Source organism: Arachis stenosperma, chromosome 4 (assembly GCF_014773155.1).
Source record: "Arachis stenosperma cultivar V10309 chromosome 4, arast.V10309.gnm1.PFL2, whole genome shotgun sequence".
Lineage (NCBI taxonomy): Eukaryota > Viridiplantae > Streptophyta > Magnoliopsida > Fabales > Fabaceae > Arachis > Arachis stenosperma.
The window spans coordinates 14,180,680-14,186,679 of record NC_080380.1 but is presented as its reverse complement, the minus strand read 5'-3'; positions in this window follow the sequence as shown (position 1 = coordinate 14,186,679).

Here is a 6,000-nt window from a genome sequence, read left to right as displayed (position 1 = left end):
GGCTTCACCAAAGAAGGACCGAAGTCAAGGACTTGACCTCAAAAAAGAAGACCAAGTTCAAGCAGGGGCACTGTTCATACCCTGGGTCGAGCTGTCCGACTCGGGATGTTCGACAGACAAAGCGACCGACCTCTTCAGATCAGGACAACCCGACCTCTTTCTTAAGAGCTCGGCCAAATCACCAGGAAAGCCCAAAGAAGGGCCCAAATAGAGGAACACGCCCCAAATCCTAAGGCAGCCCAAGCCTATAGAGAGAAGGGCGGTTCCCTTGAAGATAAGATGACCTCACTTGAAGATAAAGATAAGATAAGATAAGATAACTAACTTATCTTATCCACAGAAGGTCAATCCTCACCATTATAAATACACTGGAGCACCCAGATATAACTCATACTCTGATTCTACTCAATACCTGTTTAATACCCTTGCTAACTTAAGCATCGGAGTCCCTTGCAGGTACCCCCACCCTTCGGTGACAAGGGATCAGCAGCATTCTCAATTCCACAAGTCGAACACACCAGCTCCGGCCGCTATACACCTGCCGGACGCGTCGGCTCTGACCAGCACAGAAGATCTCGTCCGAGATCAACCTACAGTTTCAGGTAACGCTCGGAACAAGTAGAGTTATCCAAAACAGTACCATCCATAGGAGTAAACCGAACATTAGGCTCAAGAGGAGTAGACTCAGTGCGACTATCTGTAATTCTGGCTCGAGCAAAAAGATCATAAGCATACTTAACTTGAGAGAGATAGATGCCATCATATGAGGATATCACTTCAAGGCCAAGAAAATAACTGAGAGAACCAAGATCTTTCATCTCAAAAGTGTGGTGAAGGGATGCTTTAAGATTAGAAATACCATCAACATCATCTCCAGTAATGACCATGTCATCAACATACAAAAGTAGAAGAACAATTCCATGTTCACTTTTAAAAATAAAGAGAGCATTCTCATGAGGACTGCAAGTGAAACCGAGATTGGATATACTGGTGCTGAACTTCTCAAACCATTCACGAGGAGCTTACTTAAGACCATAAAGTGCCTTAGGAAGGAGACAGACTTTGCTAGAAGGGCAAGGATATCACAGAGGTGGTTTCATATAGACATTCTTTTTCAAATTCCCATTAAAAAATGCATTCTTCACATCCATCTGACTGAGAGACCATTTTCTGACCGCAATAATGGAGAGGAGAGTGCGATCAGAGGTGAGACGAGCAACAAGAGCAAAAGTCTCTTTATAATCAATACCATACTCTTGCGTACATTCTTAAACAACTAATCGTGCTTTATAACGATCAATAGAACCATCAGATTGAGTTTTGATCTTATATACCCATCTACTACCTACAATTATCTGATTAGAAAAAGGATCAACCAAGTCCCAAGTGTGTACTTTTTCAAGTGCCTGGATTTTTTCCTGCATTGCTTGCTGCCAATTTGGATTTGTGGAGACTTTTAGAAATGACTGATGTTCATGCTGATGAAGAATAATAGAAAAATAATGATAATCAAGAAGATGAGGAGGTGGATTTCTTACCCTAGAAGAACAATTGGAGGGAGGAGGCATGACAGCAGGAGTAGGATCATCGTGCGGTCTGGAATTATCAGGAGATGGAAAAGGCGGAAGAGTAGGAGGCTCGAGGGATTGATTGGAGATAGAACCTGTAAAATCATCACTAGAAAAAAGAGCAACAGTAGGGTTTGTAAAAAATGGTGACTAAGTAGAAGGAATTGACTCAAATGAAGAGAACTTACAAAACATGTGATGCTCCCAGAATACAACAACATGAGATATACGAATACGTCTAGAAAGAGGATCCCTTTTATTTAGTGCCATAACCAAGAAAACAACGCATACGAGCCCGAGGTTCAAGTTTACTATATTTATGAGGTTGAAGAAGAACAAAACAGACACAACTAAAAACTCAGAGAGAACTGTAAACTAGAGGACTATGGTAAAGATGCTCAAAGAGAGTAATGTTACCAAGGACAGAAGAAGTGAGTCTATTGATAACATGGACAACAGTGAGAACAGCTTTACTGCAAGTATGCTCAGGACACAAAGAAGAAATAAGTATTGCACGAACAGAGTCAAGAATGTGACGGTGTTTACGCTCAGTCCGTCTATTTTGTTAAGATGTACTAGGGCAAGAAAACACAAACAAAGTACCATGGTCAGCAATAAAATTTAAAATATTGGAGTCACGGTATTCCATAACATTATTGCATCAAAAAACTTTAATGACCTTGGAAAATTGAGTTTTAATCATAGTGGCAAAGTTGATATAAATCTGAGGTAGCTCATGATGATTAGTAATCAAATAAACCCAAGTAAAATTTAAATAATCGTCAACAAAAACTATAAAGTATCAAGTCCCTCCCATAGAAGTGGTGGGAGCAAGGCCACAAACATCAGAGTGGATATGATCAAAAGGAGAGCAAGTAAGAGATGGATTATTGTGAAAAGATAAAGCAGGTTATTTGGCAGTTTGATAAGAAATGCAATCAAAAGACTTATTAGTAGCCTGACCCAAAACACCATTAGACACAATAGGACACAATTTTTCTAAGGAGCCGTGGGCAAGACGGTGATGCCACAAGTGAATGGTAGACGGGGAAGAAACAGCACAGAGATTCGAGCTCAAACAAACCTTTACGTCCAATCCCAATGATCTGTCCTGTCCGACGATCCTACACACGACAACTAGAAATAGAAAAATTAACATCAAAACTGAGTTCAGCAAGTTGACCAACAGATATGAGATTAAAATTTAATTTTAAAATAAAATAAGTATTAGGGAGATTAAGATTGGAATGTGAAATAAAACCCTTATGTGTCACATGCGAAAGAGAACCATCAGTAGTGTTGACAGAATGTGCATTTGTGGTGGTAGATAAAGATGAAAAAGGATGATGTAAAGGAAACATGTGATTAAAGTAACCAGAATCAAAATACCATTTAGAATTACCTGAAGAAGTGGAAAGAATAGTAGAGGTATTACCAGAAAAGGAGAGAAGTACCTTAAGAAGAGACTCAATGTTGGATGGAGAGATAGAAGGTGGATTGAGAGAAGCAGAGTTAATGGATTCAGTAGCAGCAGCAGCAGTAGAAGTAGGTACATTCTGATTAGTGTAGTTGGAACTAGAATGATACTTGTTCTGATATGAACATTGTGGGCGAGTAGGACAAGTAGTAATCAAGTGTCCCAAAATCTAGAAATAATGGCATAACTGTGTTGGACAATTGTAGCTAATGTGACCTTTCTGTTTACATTTGCGACATTCGATAGAAGGAGATGAAGGACACGTTAGAAGCCATGTCAGCCAATGAAGGACACGTGGCAGTGTCTGAATGGAGGAGGAAAACACGTCAGCGATGACTCAGCAGAGCTAACAAGCGGACCGGATTAGGTCGAGGCACGGGTCTGCCACGACGGATCTCGGGTCAACGAACATGTCGGATCGAGTCCAGTGAGGACTGTGGGTCGCGACACGTAGTGAGCTTTTGGGCCGTTGATCTGTGGCCCAATCCGACGTTGGTAGGTGCGTCTAGAAGGGAGAAGAAAACTAGTTGCGACAGGGACTTGCAGCGGCACATGTGGCAGTTTCCAGCGACGAAGCTGAGCTTTGTGTACTCATGATGATGAGACGAAGACAATGGTATGGTCTGTGATGAAGAACATTGTAACGACCCAATTTCCAGTACGTCATGATCATATTGGAAACCGAGTGTCACTAACTTGCTTATCCAAAACTTTAACTATTTACTATTAAGCCTGTAATCAAATTAGCGCATTATCGAATTTTTTGAAAAAACTTTTACTTTATAAAAAGATTTGCGAGGACAACTAATTAAACATATACAAGCCACAATAAGGAATCAAATAAAGCATACACAAGGCCAACATTATATATAAACATAACGTATATCATAGATCGTACATACATATAAAGGTGCTACCATATATATCATGAGTTAGCGTACAACCCTTCATATCTTGCTACTATATACATAATTAATGCTCCGGGCCCTGGTTCATATAGGAAGCCCCTAAGCTGGTGCCCGAAACTAGCCTAGCCATTATTTACAGCTCCTAATCTCTTGGTGGATCTATCCAAAAGTGAGAGACTAAACCAAAATTTCTACGCTACACTGAAGGCGCCACCCAAAACAAGCTACCAACTCTTACTGTCTCTGATTGATCATTGCAGCCAAAAGACGAGATCTCTATCACCTTCATATCCTTTGTTGGGTCCTCGTATGTATATGGATAATCTTAACTAGAGTTCCTATTTCCATCTGAAGAGGGAAGAGCAGGGGTAAGAACTGGGGAGTTCTTAGTAGGATCGGAGGTAGTTAGTTTAGTCAGGATTACCATAGTTTAAGTAATTCACAATGAAATATACAAGTGTCACAGAGAAGTATCTAATCACCACAATTCAGAGTAACAATAAGGAATGCATAAACACAGGAAGACAATCACAAACAATTTCACCGTATCAAGTAAAATGCAAATGCACAACAAGGATAATGCATGTCTAACCCTATTGTAGGTAATGAGCTCATCTGTCAGTTTCGACCCGCTCCCGACGTAACTCAGCAACCTTTGTCTAAGTTTGGTTTCCAGTGCCATAACATCTGTAAGCAACCTCTGTCTTACAGGTGCGACTCTCTTGAGCCGATGTATGCAAACATAACCTCTGTAAGCAACCTCGGTCTTATGGGTGAGGCTCTCTCTGGCCAATGTATGTATCGAAAACCACTGTAAGCAACCTCTATCTTACAGGTGCGACCATCCTCTGGATTGGCCGATGTATCTCTGGAAGCAAATCTCGGTGGACTCACCACTATATTTTTGCTCATTTTCAGTAGGTACATAATCATCTCAGCTTGTTCTCAAGGCCAAACAATACTTCTACTTATCCCCTTTTCGTTTCATTCTTTCTTTCGTTTCTTTTATTCCTACTCTCTGCTCTCCTGTGGCAAAGGTTCTTTAGATTCTTTTAATCTTTGCTCTCTGCTCTTCTGTGGCAGAGGTTTCTTTAATATTTTTCTTTCCTTTTCTTTTCTTTATTCTTCTTCTTTTCTTTCCTATTATTCCATAATATAAATTATTTTTGTATTATTCCCTCGCCTCTCCATAAGTGTCTTATGGAAAAGAATTATAAAATTCTATAATTAAGTCTTCGTTCTCTAAAACTTTTAGGATTACTCTACTTGCTTGCTTACTCATTAATGTTACACATTATAATATTCTTACAAAATAATAGCTTTGATAAATACTAATTATAATAATGATATATTTTAATATAAATGAGTAAATTTAAAGAAGTATTTAAAATAATATTTATAATCTCCTTTTAAAACTTAGTTTATACTTATTTTTAAAATATTTATTAATTACTTTCTAAATCACAAATTTTTTAATATTCTATTTTCAATCTCAATATTTTATAAACGAAAAAATAGACAAAAGTACACCCGAATTTTCACACGATGGACAGATGTACTCCTAAATTTTTTAATGAGTCATTTGTACACATAAATATAAAACTCTGTTGTCAATTCTACCCTTCCGTGGCTTGAGTAAATTTTTCGGCGGTGGTGGAGGCCAGGTAGTACGGTATTGTATGATGTGGCCAATTTGAGGTGACACTGTAGAAAATAGAAATATTCATTATGAAATTTGTTGAAATAAATACAAGAAAAAGGTGTAGACCTTTCATTGGCCTTGATGGCACATTCTTAAAGGGCTTCTATAGAGGACTTCTACTCACTGCAATAGGTCAAGATGCCAACAACTAGATTTTTCCAATTGCTTATGTCGTGGTGAATTCAGAAACTAGAGATAACTCTTGGAGCATTTACACAATGACTTGGACAACTACAAGGTTCATGGTTGAAACTTCATTAGTGACCAACAAAAGGTATGCATTTACACATATTAATTGAACAGGGTCTAATTCCAGCTATACAACAAATTATGCCTGGAGTTCAT